Source organism: Nomascus leucogenys, chromosome 7b (genome assembly GCF_006542625.1).
Source record: "Nomascus leucogenys isolate Asia chromosome 7b, Asia_NLE_v1, whole genome shotgun sequence".
NCBI lineage: Eukaryota > Metazoa > Chordata > Mammalia > Primates > Hylobatidae > Nomascus > Nomascus leucogenys.
In genome coordinates, this window is record NC_044387.1 from 15,363,664 (window position 1) to 15,383,692 (window position 20,029).

Sequence of the window (20,029 nt, forward strand, 5' to 3'; positions counted from 1 at the left end):
GATGAGCACTTTGGCTCTGAGGTTCCCTGAGATAGTTCAGAATACATGAGCTATGAATTGATTGCTGGAATCAATCAAGTTGAATTTCTAGCTCTGCCATTGACTTAAGACATGAACTTGAGGAAAAAGCCTTGCTATCCAGGCCTCAGATTCTTGTAAATTTAATAAGACTGAAGATCCAAAGATTGTTCTAGTCTGTGGTTCTAATTTATATAAATGACCAATTACACTTCTCATGTGAAAAATAAAGAAATAGAGGAATGAAGAAAAATTAAAAATAAAGAGAGTAAAGGAAATTCCTTAAAGGAGAAGCAGCATACAAGGTCTGATTTCTGTGTTCCTAGGAAGTGACTGGTTGTCCAAATCAGCAGTCACCCCTAGGGAGCATTCCTGGGAGGGAGTGGATGACGTCAGTCAGCTCAGAACAAGTCCAAGTGTCTGATGACCTCCTGATTGTGCGTCAGAAACCCTATTTGCACACTCAAAGATAGCTGTGGTTAAAAAACTTTCTTAGCCATCTTTTCAGTATTGTGATTATACTTCCTTTGCACAATAGACCAATAAATGTGTTAATCTTGTTGATTTCATATGTAAACGTGGCTTTTGAAAATGCCAGTTTACTGCAGGCAGCAGGTGGTAAATAGAAAATAGAAGAAAAAGATAGTAATTTTTCAGTAGAAGGATTGGAGATTCAGAAAGGTAAAGACACTTGCAATCCCACAATTATTAATTGAGGCCTGATTCAGTGGAAGGTACTGTCCTGGGTGCTGAGGAGTCAGAGATGAGCAAGTCATCTTTGTCGCTACCATTAGTGACATAAGAAATGTACAAAGAGATAAAGTGGGGAAACTTTTATGCACACTCGGGTCTGTCAGCCTCTAGCATCACTTTAGAGCCTACTTAGCCGTGTTGCTTTCAGTATCTATGACGTGTGGCTGAGAACAGGAATTTACCATTCTGCTTCTAGTGAACCCCAATATTTCCTAACCTAGTAGAAAAGTAGCTTTGTCCTTTTCACTGATGACTAGGCATTTTATTATAAAACTGTTGCTGTTATAATAACACTACATTTATCAAAGGCATTTCACATACTAAAAAATATTGATTGTTTGACAGTCTCTAGTTTAACTTTTCATTTTGAAATAATCATAAATCTGCAGGAAGTTGCGAAGAGAGTAGATCAGTTCCTGTGCCCTTCACCCAGTTTCATAAGCATATACATATATATATATACACACACACACACACACACACTCATAAAGGTATGCATTACTACAGTACATCAAAGTCAGGAAACTCACAGCGGTACAGCATGTGTGTATAGTTCTGACATTTAATCAACTGTGTAGATTTGTGTAACTACCACTGAAATCAAGAGACGGCATAATTCCATTACTGTAACTGAGTAGTTTAGCTTCTAAACACATTTTTTTTTTTTTTTTTTTTTTTGAGATGGAGCCTCGCTCTGTCACCAGGCTAGAGTGCAGTGTCGCGATCTTGGCTCACTGTAACCTCCGCCTCGTGGGTTCAAGCGATTCTCCTGCCTCAGCCTCCTAAGTAGCTGGGACTGCAGGTGGGTGCCACCGCACCCAGCTAATTTTTGTATTTTTAGTAGAGGTGGGGTTTCACCATGTTGGCCAGGATGGTCTTGATCTCTTGACCTCGTGATCTGCCCTCCTTGGCCTCCCAAAGTCTTGGGAATACCGGTGCGAGCCACCGCGCCCAGCCCAAAACACACTTTAAAACCTTTTTTCTTTTATCCTTTCTTTTTACTCTCAAGATGTAACCTTGAAACAAAATCCTTTTCTTTAGTCTTAAAACGTAGCCTTGAAACTTCACTCCCTTCCTTTTCTCACTGTGTACTCCTTTTACCCCAGGCATATGTATCTAATTGCATCTTTGTACCTAATTCTGTGCTTATGTAAAAGTTCCAGGGGCTAATCTTGAGACAGACCAAGCATGGAGACAAAGCTGAAATACTGCAGAGATTACCCCAAGGTGGTGAGTCAACAACCCGGTCATTGTTACTGATCCCAGCCTATGCTCCAGGTGGACTAGGGCTCAAGGTGGCCACTGGAAATAGACACACGTTACAGGAAAGGGGTCAGTATCCAGACCCCAAGAGAAGGTTCTTGGATCTTGCACAAGAAAGAATTCAGGGCGAGTTGATAAAGTGAAAGCAAATTTATTAGGAAAGTAACGGAATAAAAGAATGGCTACTCCATAGACAGAGCAGCCCTGAGGGCTGCTAGTTGCCCATTTTTTTTATGGTTATTTCTTGATTATTTGCTAAAGAAGGGGTGGATTATTTATGCCTCCCCTTTATAGACCATATAGGGTAACGTTTAGACCATAAAGGGTAGTTGATGTTGTCATGGCGTTTGCAAACTGTCATGGCACTGTTGGGAATATAGCAGTGAGGACAACCAGAGGTCACCCTTGTCGCCTTCTTGGTTTTGGTGGGTTTTAGCTGGCTTTTTTTTTTTTTTTCTGCAAGCGTTTTATTAAAAAGGTCTTTATGATCTTGTGCTGACCTCGTATCTCATCCTGTGACTTAGAATGCCTAACTGTCTGGGAATGCAGCCCAGTAGGTCTCAGCCTCGTTTTACCCAGCCCCTATTCAAGATGGAGTTGCTGTGGTTCAAATGCCTCTGACACACAGACCTTGTACTCAGTACTCCTACAGCATACCTCTCATTCCAAGTTCCTATTTTTAATCCCCTCTCCCCAGCCTAAAGTTTGAAGTGGTTTCTCAGCCATTCCTTACTATCAGCTTTGGAAATAAAGTCACTTTCCTTTTACTGGACTTCATCCTTGTTACCGGCTTTGCAAGGGGCAAGCAGCCAAGCCTACTCTTGATTACATTACCACAAAGATCTCCCTCATGCTATCCTTTGATGGCGACCCCACCTTCTTCCCCACACCATGCCTACCCCCTGGAAACCCTTAATTTGTGTTCTAACTGTAATTTTGTCATTTTGAGATTGCCATGTAAATACAATCACATAGCATATGCTATTTTTAGATTGGCTATTTTTCATTAAACATAATGCCCTGAGATCCAGCCAAGTTGTGTGTATCAATAGTTCTCTTTTTATTTCTGAGTAATATTCTATGACATCGATGTACTGCATTGGTTTAACTGTTTTCTTATGGAGGGACGTTTTGGTTGTTTCTGGTTTTTGGCTATTATAAACAAAGCTGCTATGACACTTGTGTACATGTTTTTGTATAAACATATATTTTCATTTATTCTGAGATAAACATCAAATGAGTGTAACTGTTGGGTCACATGGTAAATGTATGTTTAGCTTTGAAAAGAAACTGCCAAAGTATTTTCTAAAGTGGCTGCACCATTTTACACTTCCACCAGCAATGCATGAGGGATCCAGTTTCCTCATATCCTTGTCAACATTTGGGACTATCACTACTTTTAATTTTAGCTGTGGCTAGTGATAGTAAACATCTGTGTTTGTTCATGTTGTTTGCTTGTTTGCTTGCTTGCTTTCTTCCTTCCTTCCTTTTTTTTTTTTTTTTTCTGACAGAGTCTCACTCTGTCACTCAGACTGGAGTACAGGGGCAGGGGGATCTTGGCTCACCTCAACCTCCTCCTCCAAGGCTCAAGCGATTCTTGTGCCTCAGCCTCCCGAGTAGCTGGGATTACAGGCATGCGCCACTACCACCTGGCTAACTTTTGTATTTTTAGTAGAAATGGCATTTCACCATGTTGGCCAGGCTGGTCTTGAACTCCTGACCTCAGGTAATCCACATGCCTCAGCCTCCCAAAGTACTGGGATTACTGGTGTGAGCCACCGCATCCGGCCTCCCTCCCTCCCTCCCTCCCTTCCTCTTTTTTTCTTTTTTTTTGTTTTTGAGACAAGTTCTTGCTCTGTCGCCCAGGCTGGAGTGCAGTGACCTGATCAGGGCTCACTGCAGACTTTACTTGGGATTTTTAAATTATTGTGGAAAGTTTTTAAAAATATGTTCTTGATAATAGTCTCTTGTCAGATGTGTAGTTTGCAAATATTTTCTTCCACTCCATAGCTTATTTTTTATCCTCTTAATAGGTCTATCTCAGAGAAAATGTTTTTTATTTTGATGAGATCAAATGTATCAATATTTCCTTTTATGGGTTAGGCCTTTGATGTTATGTGTAAGAACTCTTAACCAAGCCCTAAATCCTGAAGATTTTCTTCCATGTCGTCTTCTCAGAGTTTTATAGTTTTATGTCTTACATGTAAATCTATGATCCATTTTAATTTTTTATAAGATGTGAATTTAGCTTCTTTAGGTTCAAGCTCATTTTGTTTTGCTGTCATTGAATTACTTTTGAACCTTTGTCAAAAAGTAGTTGGCCTTCCTTATGTGAGGTTATATCTGGGTCATCTAATATATTCCATTGATCTGTATGTCTTTCCCTCTGTCAGGACCACACAACTTTGATTACTGTGGCTATATAATACATCTTGAAATTGGGTAAAGTAAATCCTTCCACTTTATTCATTCTTTCAAAATTGTCTTAGCTTTCTTGGCTCCTTTGTATTTCAATTTCAGTTTCAATGGAGGAATAAGTTTTTTTCAACAAATGGTGCTCGAGAAACTGGATGTTGATAGGCAAAAACAACAACAACAACAACAACAACAAAAAACCAAAACCTTGACTTAAACCTCATAATTTACACGAAAGTTCACTCAAAATGTCAAAATGTATCACAGACTTAAATGGAAAATATAAAACTTTAAGAGGAAAACATAGGAAAAAAGTCTTCAGAACCAAGAGTTGATGGAGAATTTCTAAAATTTGACACCATAAACATGATCTATAAAAATAAAATTTGAAAAATTGAACCTTATCAAAATTAAAAACTTCTGCTCTGCAACAGATCTGTTAAAGAGATGAAAATACAAGTTACAGAGTAGGATAAAATATTTGCAAACCACATATTCAAAAAAAGGCTAGTGTCTGTGATATATAAGGAGCTCTCAGAAATCAATTGTAAAACAAACAATTCAACTAGAAAATGGACAAAACATATCAACAGACATTTCATCAAAGAGGATGAACAACAAAGAAGCACATGAAAAAATATTCAACATCACTGGCTTTTAGGGAAATGGAAATTAAAACCTTAGTAAGGTGTAACTACACACCTATCAGAATGAGCAGAATAAAAAAAATGGTGACAACATCAGATGCTGGCCAGGATGCATAGAAACTGGATCAGGCAGGCATTATTGATATAAAATGTATATCACTCTGTAAAGTATCTTGGCAGTTTATTATAAAATTAAACATGGAAATTCCATTTTTTGCATGTCGACCTTATAGCCAGCATTGTTGCTGAATTCTAATGAGCTCTAATAACATGGCTGTAGGTTATTTTGGCTATTCTATGTAGAAAATTATTTCTTTGAATTATTATTCTTTGTGCATTTCTTTCCCATTCTTTCATCTGTCACTTTTTTTTTTCTTTACATTGTGTTAGGTAAGACCTCCAGGACATGGTTGGACTGGGCAGAGTTACATTTCAAGACCTGAAGAGGAGCTTTCAGGGTGGAATGTGTTAGTCAGCTTCCCACTTTCAGATGAGTCAGGAAGGAAGGGGAGGGTTTGTTGAATTTCTTTATTGCAGAACTTAGAGAGAATCTTCTAATGTTTCATCATTAACTTTGAGGTTTGCTGTAGGGCTTTGCATATACCTTTTATGAGTGTAAGAAAGTTTTCTACTCCTGGTTTTCCAAGACTTATTTGTTCTTTCGTAAATTGGTGTTGAATGTAGCGATTTTTAAAAACCATCTATCATGATGATCAAGTTTTTTCACCTTTAACATGTCAATGTGGTAAAATAGATTGTTAGATTTTGTTATGTTTTTGTGTTTTGTTTCATATTTTGGTGGGACTAGCTTGTGTTCCGGGCTATGAAAGTATTCTTATAGAATAGTCTTACGTTTGTTTCTTCCAAGACTCAGAGGCTTCACTGTTTCTAAACTAGAAATTTTCTAAACTAGAAAATTTTCCATGAAATTCCGACTTTAGGATTCTCTTACCTTGTGACAAGTATAAAATCTGACCCTCTCTTCACTTGTGGAGTAAACTTAGACTTTTGACTTCAAGGGGGATTCTTTAGTTCTCTATTCAGACAGGTAGAAGACAGTCTTCCTTGCTGCTTTCTTGAGCTTATTCTAAGCCCTATTCTTCTAATCCTTGTGTATTTATTCTCAAGTCCCTAGACCTCACTCCTATTTCTGGAGTGAATGATGCTGTACCACTATGGCATCAATTCAAACTCTAATTGATACCTAATTCAAACTCTAAATACTTGGACCTTGAGCTATCTCTTTGTTTCTAGAACAAGGAATTTCCTATAGGAGGAACTAAGTCAGCTCACTCTAACACATTCATAGAAACACTCTTCTTACAATATTTTTTTCCTGGAGGAAATATTTTTTGATTTCCAAATTGCTGCCATATCATAAGAAAAATATAATGTAAATATAAGGTGAATCCCTCTTTAGAGGTCCTACTAGCTACATTATCGGGATATTAGTGCCTACCTGGTGGAGTGATTGGGATGATTAAATAAAATAATGCCAGGTAATAAGTTTATTTCAGTTTCTGGGCATGGTAGTACTCAGTAATTGTTAATTAGTATTACAATGATTCAAATTGTTCAGTCTATCTAGAGGCACCTACTGCTCCATTAGAATAATGTTTATTTAAATAAACTTGTAGTTTTAGGATAGTTTTAAATTTAAAAAAAAGTTGCAAAAATAGTAAAGAGAGTTCCCAAATACTCCTCACCCAGTTTTTCCCATTGTCCTATCCCATTCCCATTTTCCCATCTCACATTGCCATTGCACATTTCTTACAACTAAGGAACACAGTGGAGCAGTACTAAACTCAACATTTGATTTAGACTTTACTAGTTTTAACTTCATGCCCTTGTTCTGCTCCAGGATCACATCCATGATACCATCTAACATTTAGTTGACAAGTTTCTCTGGTCTGTGAAACTTGCTCAGTCTTTTCTTGTTTTCGATGACCTTGGTGGCTTGAAGAGTACTGATTAGGTGTTTTATAAAATGCCCCTCAATTTCAATCTGGGTTTGTCTGATGTTTTGCTCATGGTTGGACTAGGCAGGGTTACATTTTAAGACTGGAAGAGGAGCTATCAGGATGAAATGTGTTAGTCAGCGCTTCACTTTCAGATGAGTCAGGAAGAAAGGAGAGAGTTTGTTGAATTTTACCCCCAGGGTAATAACATAGGGAGGTCATCCAGTTAATTTTCCAAGGATAAAAATAGAAATAGCTACCACATATTTAACTCCTATTGTGTTATGTGTATGATTGATATATCTATATATAGATGTATAGATATCTATGTTTGTGTTTATATTTATATCTATATCATTTCTATATATCTATATATACACATAAATGAATATACATACATTTATATATACATAAATGTGTATATATAATATACATATATATAAAAATAAAATAATTCTAAGTCCTAAAAAAAAACTCATCCTGGTAAATGCTATTTTCATCTTACAGAAAAAAATGAGTATATTTGTACATTCTTGCATGACTATAAAGAAATACCCAAGACTGGGTAATTTATTAAGGAAAGAGGTTTAATTGACTCACAGTTCTACATAGCTGGGGAGGCCTCAGGAAACTTACATTCAAGGAGGAAGGTGAAGGGGAAGCAAAAACCTTCTTCACATGGCAGCAGGAGAGAGATATCTTGTGAGAACTCACTCACCATCAGATCTCATGAGAACTCACTCATTATCCTGAGAGCAGCATGGGGGAGACTGTCCCCATGATCCAATAACCTGTCATCACTGTTCTTCTATCAACACCTGAGGATTATAATTCAAGATGAGATTGGGGTGGGGACACAAGGCCTAACCATATCATTCTGCCCCGGCCCCTCTGAAATCTCATGCCCCTTTCACATTTCAAAACCAATCGTGCCTTCCTAATAGCCTTCTAAAGTTGTAATTCATTCCAGTATTAACCCAAAACTTCAAGTCAAAAGTCTCATCTGCGACAAGGAAAGTCCCTTCTGCCTAGGAGCCTGTAAAATCAAAAGCAAATTAGTTACTTCCAAGATAAAATGTGGGTACAGGCATTGGATAAATGCTCACATTCCAATGGGAGAAATTGTCCCAAACAAAGAAGAAATAGGCCCCATGCAAGTCTGAAATCCAGCAGGGCAGTCATTAAATCTTAAAGCTCTGAAATAATCTCCCTTTACACCATATCTCACATCCAGGTCATGCTGATGCAAGAGGTGGGTTCCCACAGCCTTGGACAGCTCCACCCCTGTGGCTTTGCAGGGTTCATCCCCACCCCTGATGCCCACCCTGACTGCTTTCATGGGCTGGCATTGAGTGTCTGCCACTTTTCCAGGGGCATGGTGCAAGCTGTCAGTGGATCTACCATCCTGGGGTCCTGAAGGAGGGTAGCCCTCTTCTCAAAGCTCCACTAGGTAGTGCCTGTGTGGGAACTCTGTGTGGGGGCTCCAACCCCATATTTTCTTTCCACACTGCTCTAGCAGAGGTTCTCCATGAAGGCTCTGCCCCTGCAGCACACCTCTGCCTTGACATCCAGGCATTCCCATACATCCTTTGAAATCTAGGCAGAAGTTCCCAAACTTCAATTCTTGTTTTTTGTATACCTGCAGGACCAACACCACATGGAAGCTGCCAAGGTTTGGGGCTTTTACTCTCTGAAGCAACAACCTGAGCTGTATCTTCCTTTTTAGCCAAAGCTGGAGCAACTGGGATGTAGGGCACCAAGTCCTGAGGCTGCACACAGCAGGGGGTCCTGGACCCAGTCCATGAAACCATTTTTCTCTCCTAGACCTCTGGGCCTGTGATGGTAGGGGCTGCCAGGAAGGTCTCTGACATGCCCTGGAGACCATTGTCTTGGTAATTAATATTTGGCTCCTCATTACTTATGCAAATTTCTGCAGCTGGCTTGAATTTCTCCCCAGAAAATGGGTTTTTCTTTTCTATCAAATCGTTGGGCTGTAAATTTCCCAAACTTTTGGGCTCTACTTTCCTTTTAAACATAAGTTCCAATTTCAGACCATCTCTCTCAAGTTCAAAGTTCCACAAATCTCTAGGGCAGTGGCAAAATGCTGCCGGTTCTCTTTGCTAAAGCACAGCAAGAGTGACCTTTGCTCCAGTTCTTAAGAAGTTCCTCATCTCCATCTGAGACCACCTCAGCCTGGACTTCATTGTCCATATCACTATGAGCATTTTGGTCAAAACCATTCAACAAGGCTCTAGGAAGTTCCAAACTTTTCCCAAATCCTTCTGTCTCCTGAGCCCTCCAAACTGTTCCAACCTCTGCCCATTACCCAGTTCCAAAGTTGCTTCCACATTTTCAGGTGCCCCACTTTTCAGCAGTGCCCCACTCTCTGTGGTACCAATTTATTGTATTAGTCCATTCTCACACCACTATAAAGAAATACCCAAGCCTGGGCAATTTATAAAGGAAGGGGGTTTAATTGACTCACAGTTCCACATGGCTGGAAACTTACAGGGAAACTCACAATCATGGCAGAAGGGGAAGCAAGGACTTCTTCACATGGTGGCAAGAGAGAGAAGAGTGAGCAAAGGAAGAACTTGTCAAACACTTATAAAACTATCAGATCTCATGAGAACTCACTCACTATCCAGAGAACAGCATGGGTGAAACTGCCCCTAGGATCTAATCACCTACTACCAGGTTCCTCAACACTTGGGGATTACAATTCAAGATGAGATTTGGGTGGGGACGCAAAGCCTAACCATATCAACGAGGCTCAGGATTTTTAAGTGATATCCCTGAGGCAGCCCCACTAACAGGTGCTTGAGTTGGGATTCAAACCCTCTCCAGCGGGCCTCAGAGCCAGAGCTTCTTGAACTGCGCTGCACTGCCCCCTACTGGCTCCATTCTCTCATCATTGCAGATTAAGGATCACAGAGGTAAGAACTCTGTAAGATGTATTTGTACTTAAGTTTTTAATTTTTTCTCCTGTTTTTCCTTTGGTGGTCAGTGGTAAGATTCCTAAAACAACGAAGAAAGAGCCTATGAGGTGCTTTTAGAGGCAGTCTGGAGGGAGAGTGCAACCAGACCTTAGCATATCTATTCCCCTGGGGAAAGAGTGGGAACTTGCAGCTTTACGGGTGGAGGGAAAGTATTTGAGTCCCTGGAGACAAATGGGCACCAAGGCTGGGACTGAAAAGGGACCCTGGAGCATCTATATTTCTCAGCCACTTACCAAGGTGCTTTTTGGAATACAACTGCTCATAAGTGTTTGATTATAAAATAATAATGATAATATTAATAATAACGGTGAACTTAATCTTTTCCCCAGTGAATCTATACTCATTCTGCTCATTTTCCTTGCTTTGTTTATCTCCTCTGGGATTGCTTTAGTGACAGTCCCTACCTCTCTTTACTGACAGTCCCTACCCATCTCAGGGTGGATGGAGTGCTGCACAGGACCGAAACATTTACGATTATCCACTTATTGATTCGCTTCCCTAAAATTTGGTCATAGTCTTCCAAAGCTTGCTGCAATCTGATGTCCTGATGACTCCCTTATTAGGTTCTGCTTTGGACAGAATTACTCAACCAAATTGGAATTCATGGTTATTATGAACCATTTCCAAGACATCACTCAAAAGCAAGTCAAGAGCTGATTCTTGCCTTCTTCTGCCTGTTAGATTTTGGATCAAGATTCGCATCCCATGTCATGCCCATTACTGCGAGGTCGTTGCTTTATTTATGATCTTTGCTTGGTGTGTTGCAGTCTATTTCTATTGTCGTATTTTCACCAACTCATACAAAATTCTTACTCTCACCTTGCACGGGGGTGGAAACTGCATGTCTGTGTTACTTTATTTAGCAGATGCCTGCACCAATTACAATTCCACTGGCTTTTCCTTCCCCCTTGGACAAGGTGGAGGAGAGTGAGTAAAATCAGGACTTTGTGTTTATTTTTAACCAAAGCCTCCTTAAAGCTTAAAAGATATCATCTCCTTTCTCAGGAAGCTGGCAGCTGTCTGGCCCAGGGACACAATTACAGCTTTGTCATTAAGACCAGAAGCCCTGAATTGATACCTCTTTCTCCTCTATTCAGCTTATGCTGATGCAAACTCATTTACTAGATCAGCATGTAGGAGAGCATAACCTCTTTCGAGTGCTGAGAAGTGGGAGTTCAGGAATGCACTTATGTCAATAGGGAATCACTCTGCATTGCTTTCCCCAGAAGTTCCTGGATTTTTATCTTGCTTGTCACCTGCAAAAGAATCCTGACCCCTACACACACTTAGTTGTGTGGATGTCAGTTAATGTGGTTTGCTTCCAGGCAATGAGAAGGCAGTTCTCTAGAGTGGAAACGACATAGGGACTGATCGTCCTAAATCCTAGGTCAGCACCGTCACTGGCTGGCTGTGTGGGCAAACTACATTATATTTTGGAACTTTCATTTTCTCACCTATAAACTGGAAGTTAGAATATTCAATTCCCAGTGAAAAATACTCAGTATACTGCTTGAGCATATCCATTGCTATCTTAAGATGATTTAAAACAAAAAACTATAAACTTTTGTGTCAGGCCTCTGAGCCCAAGCTAAGCCATCGCATTCCTTGCGACCTGCACGTATACATCCAGATGGCCTGAAGTAACTGAAGAATCACAAAAGAAGTGATATTTAAATGGCCCACTCCTGCCTTAACTGATGACATTCCACCACAAAAGAAGTGAAAATGGCCAGGCCTTGCCCTAACTGATGACATTACCTTGTGAAATTCCTTCTCCTGGCTCATCCTGGCTCAAAAAGCTCCCCCACTGAACACCTTGTGACCCCAACCCCTGCCTGCCAGAGAATAACCTCTCTTTGACTGTAATTTTCCTTCACCTACCCAAATCTTATAAAATGACCCCACCCCTCTCTCCCTTCGCTGGCTCTTTTTGGACTCAGCCCGCCTGCACCCAGGTGATTAAAAAGCTTTATTGCTCACACAAAGCCTGTTTAGTGGTCTTCACATGGACACGAGTGAAACTTTGGACTATGCTGAGGCACAGACATTTGGGGAACAGGCTTGGACCTTGGAGTTAGACAGACCTGGTCCAAGATCTGATTCTACCACTTATTAGCTTTATGACCTAAACAAATTGCAAAAATGTTGAGACTCAGTATCCTTACTTGTAAAAAAGGAAGAATTTTATGGAATACATAGCATATGTACAAAAACCATTAATGGTTTCCCCTTTGTTTGACCAGGACCCTGACCTTGACTATCACTTGTACAGGTCATTTAACATGGCTGATGTTTGGTCATTTGAGAAGGTGGTCATGTGGCTTGGTATTCTTAAGATAACCAGGCACCTGGAGATATTTTTTCCTTTTCTAAGTTGTTTATGTGTGTGTGTGTGTGACACACATATATACAAATGAATATATACATTTATGCATATGTATGTGCATGTGCATATATTTGTATGTGCTTTTCCTTTTTCTTCCAAAACTTTTTTCCCTTTTCTTCTTTCCAACTGTGATCCACTGTTGGCCATGTCACAGGTCTTCTAGGGACCTCAGGGTCAGCTCTACCATTTGTAACTATGAAGATTGCCATCCAGTGCATTGAATAGGTGGGCTAAGTTTGGGATGTGCGTCTCTCCACTGCCCCTCCAAAGACTCTAAATGCTCTGGAGATTTTGAAATCCCTACTTCTTCTATCATTACTTTCATGCGCATCCATGTGAAGAGACCACCAAACAGTCTTCGTGTGAGCAACATGGCTGTTTATTTCACCTGGATGCAGGCGGGCTGAGTCCGAAAAGACAGTCAGTGAAGGGAGATGGGGTGGGGCCGTTTTTATTTTTTTTTTTTTTTTTTTTTTTTTTTTTTGAAACACAGGCTATTTTATTTCAAAAAAAGAAAAAAAAGTGGGCTCTGGGAACAGGGTTAGTCCATTCGGGCCTTCAGTGTCCTGGTGGTGATTTTGTCCTTCTCGATGATGTGGACAATGACTCCCATGCCTGACACTGCATCCCGGTCCACAGCATTCAGCATGGCTTGGGAGATGGTTTCAAACAGGTGTTCCGGATCCATGTTGGGCTCCCAGAGGGACTCACACATTCCGTACATTTGTTCGGCGCAGGTGCCACTGACCACAAAGTCATCAGTCACCATGGGGCAGCCGATGAGGTCTAGAGAGCAAATGAAGGGCTTAAAGGTCTTCGGGTCCAACCCGGGAATGACTGGCTCAGTGTAGTAGGGGCCAAACCGTTTCTCATACAAGAGGTTGGCCACCATGCTCATGAGGGTATAAGGTTTGATCTGCCGACCTTCTTTCAACTCATACAGGTTCAGCCGGAACTTGAGGCGCTGGGCAACTGTCTGTCAGTCAGAGGATGTCGGGTTGGGCCGGGTTTATGATAATGAAGATTATGGGGTAGGTAAAGGAAAATTACAGTCAAAGGGAGGTTGTTCTCTGGTGGGCAAGAGTGGGGGGGGTCACAAGGTGCTCAGTAGGGGAGCTTTTGAGCCAGGAGAAGGAATTTCACAAGATAATGTCATCAGTTAAGGCAGTAACAGGCCATTTTCACTTCTTTTGGGGTGGAGTGTCATCAGTTAAGGCAGGAACGGGCCATCTGGATGTGTACGTGCAGGTCACAGGGGATATGATGGCTTAGCTTGGGCTCAGAGGCCTGACATTCCCGTCTTCTTATATTAAGAAAAATAAAATGAAATAGTGGTAAAGGGTTGGGATGGCGAAAATTTTTGGGGGTGGTATGGAGAGATAATGGGCGATGTTTCTCAGGGCTGCTTTGAGCGGGATTAGGCATGGCGTGGGAACCTAGAGTGGGAGAGATTAAGCTGAAGGAAGATTTTGTGGTAAGGGGTGATATTGTGGGGTTGTTAGAAGAAATATTTGTCATTTAGAATTATTGGTGATGGCCTGGATATGGTTTTGTATGAGTTGAAAAACTAAACGGAATAAGAGAAGGAGAAAAACAGGTATTAAAGGACTAAGAATTGGGAGGACCCAGGACATCTAATTAGAGACTGCCTAAGGAAATTCAGCATAGTCCTGCCAGCGAAGATTATTTATTTAAGAGTTAAGAGTGGCAGTTTGGGGATAGCACCAGGAGATATCAGGTGTGATGGCTTGGAGAAACAGTGTAAACCGGCAGTGTAAACAAGAGCCGGGCATGTATGAATAGTTGAGAACAGTGAATAGGAGTATGACTAGACAGAAGATAGTAGGGATGACAAGTTTTTTTGGGCACAGTCCAAGTTGGTCTGGTGTCTGGAAGGAGACTGGGGCCTAATAAAAATGGGCATCCATACAGGAGCTCAAATGGGCTGTACCCTGTAGCATTCTGAGGACAGGCCTGAATTCTGAGAAGGGAAAGTGGTAAAAGTATTGTCCAGTCCTTTTTAAGTTGGTGGCTGAGCTTGGTGAGGTGTGTTTTTAAAAGACCATTAGTCCGTTCTACCTTTCCTGAAGACTGAAGACCGTAAGGGATATAAAGGTTTCACTGAATACCGAGAGCCTGAAAAAATGCTTGGCTGATTTGACTAATAAAGGCTGGTCCGTTATCAGACTGTATAGATGTGGGAAGGCCAAACCGAGGAATTATATCTGACAGAAGGGAAGAAATGACTGCGGTGGCCTTCTTAGACCCTGTGGGAAAGGCCTCTCTACCCATCCAGTGAAAGTGTCTACCCAGACTAAGAGATATTTTAGTTTTTGACTCAGGGCATGTGAGTAAAGTCAATTTGCCAGTCCTGGCAGGGGCAAATCCCTGAGCTTGATGTGTAGGGAAGGGAGGGGGCCTGAATAATCCCTGAGGAGTAGTAGAATAGCAGATGGAACACTGAGAAGTTTTTTCGTTGAGGATAGATCTCCACGATGGAAAGGAAATGAGAGTTTCTAAGAGGTGGGCTGGTGGCTGGTACTACAGCATAGCCTGCCTTTGCTGGTATGTGGCGATTAGGCCTGCTGGAACTACTATCAATAAACCAAGTTTGTTCAGGGTGAGGAACAGGAAAGAAGGAAATATGGGGAAATGGGGTGAATGTCAGGTGGATGAGAGAGATACAGTCATAGGGGTCAGGTGTGGTATCAGGAATAATGTGGGAGGCGGGATTGAAGTCTGGGCCAGGAACAATGGTAATTGTGGGAGACTCAACAAAGAGTGAGTACAGCTGAAGGAGCCAGGGAGCAGAAAGTATATACATCAGGTGGGAGAAAGAAAATAGATTCTGGAAGTTACGAGAACCGTAGAGAGTGAGTTGAGCATAGTTTGTGATTTTTTGGGCCTCTAAAATATTAAAGCAGCAGCAGCCACTGCACGCAGACATGAGGGCTAGGCTAAAACAGTGAGGTCAAGTTGTTTGGACAGAAAGGCTACAGGACATGGTCCCGGCTCTTGTGTAAGAATTTTGACCTTACTAACCATGCCTAGGAAGGAAAGCAGTTGTTGTTTTGTAGAAGGGATTGGGGTTTGGGAGATTAGCCGGACACAATCAGCAGGGAGAGTACGTGGGTTTTTATGATAATTATGCCGAGATAGGTAACAGATGAGGAAGAAATTTGGGCTTGATTGAAGTAATGGGGGCTGCCTGTGAAGCCTTGCAGCAGTACAGCCCACATAATTTGCTGAGCCTGATGGGTGTCAGGATCAGTCCAAGTGAAAGCGAAGACAGGCTGGGATGAAAGGTGCAAAGGAATAGTAAAGAAAGCATGTTTGAGATCCAGAACAGAGTAATGGGTTGTGGAGGGAGGTATTGAGGATAGGAGAGTATTTGGGTTTGGCACCATGGGGTGGATAGACGAAACAATTTGGTTGATAAGGCGCAGATCCTGAACTAACCTGTAAGCCTTGTCTGGTTTTAGGACAGGTAAAATGGGGGAATTGTAAGGGGAGTTTATAGGCTTTAAAAGGCCATGCTGTAGCAGGTGAGTGATAATAGACATTAATCCTTTTAAAGCATGCTGTGGGATGGGATATTGGCATTGAGTGGGGTAAGGGTGATTAGGTTTTAATGGGATGGTAAGGGGTGCATGATCGGTTGCTAAGGAGGGAGTAGAGGTGTCCTATACTTGTGGGTTAAGGTGGGGAGATACAAGGGAAGGATGTGAAGGAGACTTTGAACTGGCGGAAAAGGTGGCAATGATGTGTGGCTGTAGCCCAGGAATAGTCAGGGAAGCAGATAATTTATTAAAGTGTCTCGGCCTAATAAGGGAACTGGGCAGGTGGGGCTAACTAAAAAGGAGTGCTTAAAAGAGTATTGTCTAATTTGGCACCAGAGTTGGGGAGTTTTAAGGGATTTAGAAGCCTGGCCATCAGTATCCACAACAGTTATGGAGGCAAGGGAAACAGGCCCTTGAAAAGAAGGTAATGTGGAGTGGGTAGCCTCCATATTGATTAAGAAAGGGACGGACTTACCCTCCATTGTGAGAGTTACCTAGAGCGTCTGTGATGGTCCTATAGGCTTCCGAGGTGACTGGGCAGCGTCAGTCTTCAGCTGCTAAGCCGAGAAGATCTGGGAAGGCGTCAGTCAGAGAACCTTGGGCCAGAGTTCCAGGGGCTCTGGGAGTGGCTGCCAGGTGAGTTGAATGGTCCGATTTTCAGTGGGGTCCTGCACAGATGGGACGTGGCTTAGGAGGAATCCCGGGCTGCGGGCATTCCTTGGCCCAGTGGCCAGATTTCCAGCACTTGTAGCAAGCTTCTGGAGGAGAAGGTTCTGGAGGAACGCCTGGCTGCTGCGGTTCAGGCGTTTGGAAGTTCTTGTGTGCTGGAGATGTGGCTGGGGTTTGTCTCACAGTGGAGGCAAGGAATTGCAACTTTTTTCTATTGTACATCTTGAAGGTGAGGTTAATTAAGTCCTGTTGTGGGGTTTGAGGGCCAGAATTTAATTTTTGGAGCTTTATTTAAAGTCGGGAGCAGATTGGGTAATAAAATGTATATTGAGAATAAGACGGCCTTTTGACCTTTTAGGGTCTAGGGCTGTAAAGTGTCTCAGGGTTGCTGCCAAATGAGCCATGAACTGGGCTGGGTTTTTCATATGTGATGAAAAAGAGCCTAAACCCTAACTGATTTGGGAGAGGTCAGATAAAGAAAAAGGAGCATTAACCTTGACTGTGCCTTTAGCTCTAGCCACATTTTTAAGAGGAAATTGCTGGGCAGGTGGGGGAGGGCTAGTCACGGAACAAAACTGTAAGCTGGACCGGGTGTGAGGAGGGGAGGTGATGAAAAGATTATAGGGTGGAGGAGCGGAGGCTGAGGAAGAATGGGGACCTAGCTCAGCCTGGCGAGGAGCAGCCTGGGGAGGAGGGGAGAGGTCAGATGGGTCTGTAGAAAAGGAAGATTAGAAAGACTCAGTGACACTTGGGGTTGGGACTGAGGGGACAGGCAAGAGGGAAAGAAGGATTTGGGAAGATTCGCACTGGGAACAGAGACTAGGGAGGAAACTGTAAAAGAATGCCTGGATGTCAGGCACCTCAGACCATTTGCTCATTTTTCAACAAAAATTATTTAGGTCTTGTAGGATGGAGAAATCAAAAGTGCCGTTTTCTGGCCACTTAGAGCCATTTGTCAAGTTTGTATTGGGGCCAAGCAGTGTTGCAGAAGAAAATAAGACGCTTAGATTTTAGGTCAGGTGAGAGTTGAAGAGGTTTTAAATTCTTAGAACACGGGCTAAGGGAGAAGAAGGAGGAATGGAGGGTGGAAGTTTGCCTATAGTGAAGGGGGCAAGTTTAAAGAGAAGGGTAGAGACATGGAGAAGGGGATGGGGAGCAGCGCTGGCCTGCAACGTGGGTAAGCAGCGAAAGTAGGCGTCTCCGTAATTGACTTGCCACCAAGGGAACGTGGGTGAATGATCAAGGCAGGTGTCCCCATGGAGATCAGAAACCAATGGAATGTGGGTGAATAATCAGAGAGGCGTCCCCGCAATGATTAAACACCAAGGGAAGGCTGCCTTCCCGATTCCGTTGACCGGAGTTTTGGGTCGACGGATAAAATGTGTCTCCTTTTTCTCTACCAGAAAATGAAAGGAATTGAAATTAAGAGAAGGGAGAGATTGAAGTGTGGCACCAAGATTGAAAGGAGAAAGAGGTTGAGAGATAGTGAGGGAGGTTGGAGAAGAGAGTAAAAAGAGGCCGTTTACTGGATTTGAAATTGGTGAGAAGTTCCTTGGGCTGGTCGGTCTGAGGACCCGAGGTCGTAGGTGGATCTTTCTCATGGAGCAAAGAGCAGGAGGACAGGGGATTGATCTCCCAAGGGAGGTCCCCCGATCCGAGTCACGACACCAAATTTCATGCGCATCCATATGAAGGACCACCAAACAGGCTTAGTGTGAGCAACATGGCTGTTTATTTCACCTGGGCTGAGTCCGAAATGAGTGCAGGTGGGCTGAGTCCGAAAAGAGTCAGCAAAGGGAGATAGGGATGGGGCCGTTTTATAAGATTTGGGTAGGTAAAGGAAAATTACAGTCAAAGGGGGGTTGTTCTCTGGTGGGCAGGAGTCGGGGGTCACAAGGTGCTCATTAGGGGAGCTTTTGAGCCAGGATGAGCAAGGAGAAGGAATTTCACAAGATAATGTCATCAGTTAAGGCAGGAAGAGGCCATTTTCACTTCTTTTGGGGTGGAATGTCATCAGTTAAGGTAGGAACCGGCCCTCTGCATGTGTATGTGCAAGTCACAGGGGATATGATGTCTTAACTTGGGCTCAGAGGCCTGACAATTACCAAAGGGATGAAAATGTAACCTTTGCAATTCTGGAGCAAGGATGTGAGAGAAAAACTCAACTTCCTCTAATTTCTTGTTCTCCAAAAGCCTCCTTACATGCATTTACCTGCTTCCGCCTCCCAGCTCTGTATGAACCTGGCTCGGTCTTGTCACCACGATGCCCTCAGTTAAAACCAGGGGATAATATGGCCTCTTATTCCACATGAGGATGTTGGGCGGTACCAAATGCGATGTTACATACACGGGGCTTTCAGAGTCTGTCATGTGTTATGTGTGGAGCAAGTGATGACTCCTTACCCCTTCCTTTATTGTTCTTGGCTTTCCAAGGACCTATGGAGTGAAAACAAAGACAGTTTCATTGTGTGGCTCTTCTGCACTAAGCACTTTCTCACAACAGGGCCTCTCATAGCAGCTGTGTGAAGCAGGCATTGCTCTCCCAAGGTTATAGATGAAGAAACTGAAGCTCTGCTGGGCAACTTGGCCGAGATCACACAGTTCACACAATTACAACGTGGCAGAGTTGATGTCTCCATTAGGTACTCTGTGCATGGGGCCTGTAGCACACAAGCTGTTAAAGAGCACTTAAAAATGTGAGACCTGAGAAACAATGACTAGCTCGAAAATAGCAAAAGAGCACTGTACAATCAGAAGCAATATTCATTTACTTAAATATTTATGTCAAATGACATTAGGTCAACTTGCCCATTGCAACTTTACTGTTCAGTAGTTTAGGTCTATGTGAATTATATTCATGTGGAATATGGGTGCATATTACTGGTTTGTTAAGCTGTGAGATACAGGAGACAGGGCCTTCAAAAGCAAAGGAGCTGAAAGCCTGGGAAAAGACCGAAACAGCCTGAAGTGAGACTCAATCCTCCAGCCTCATCCTTCCCCTCTGTTTCTGCCTCTTCTGGAGTTGAGCTAAGTCACTGCTCTGGGTTTTGTCTGGTCTGTGGAATGAGTAAAGGTGTTTTCAGGTTTCTTTCTAGGGCTCACAGGTGAGTTTGGACAGTTCTTCATCTGTCCACAAAGCAGTGACCATTTTCATTTTTTCTTTATCCACATACGCCAAATGCCTGTTCATCAGGACACATGCTAATTAAGTGCCCCTGTGTGCTTCTGCTTTGAGAAACTGTGATTGTCAGTGGGACTCACTGGATTTCTGCCTCCTACTCACAAGAGGTTGTGGACCTCCAGCTCCCACTGTTGGGAGACTTAGTTGCTTTCTGTGTTCCACGCCACTCTACATTGCAAA

The 20,029-nt window shown here is 42.5% G+C and overlaps 1 long non-coding RNA gene and 1 pseudogene across 2 annotated transcripts in view; one reads left to right on the top strand and one right to left on the bottom strand.

Moving 5' to 3' along the window:
* LOC115835954 overlaps positions 1 to 20,029 on the top strand; it is a 242,463-nt gene that overhangs the window by 146,367 nt on the left and 76,067 nt on the right. The window lies entirely within an intron of this gene.
* Positions 12,894 to 13,424, bottom strand: LOC100592548 (annotated as a pseudogene). Its single transcript, XR_001116003.2, has one exon. The product of XR_001116003.2 is annotated as a proteasome subunit beta type-3 pseudogene (transcript).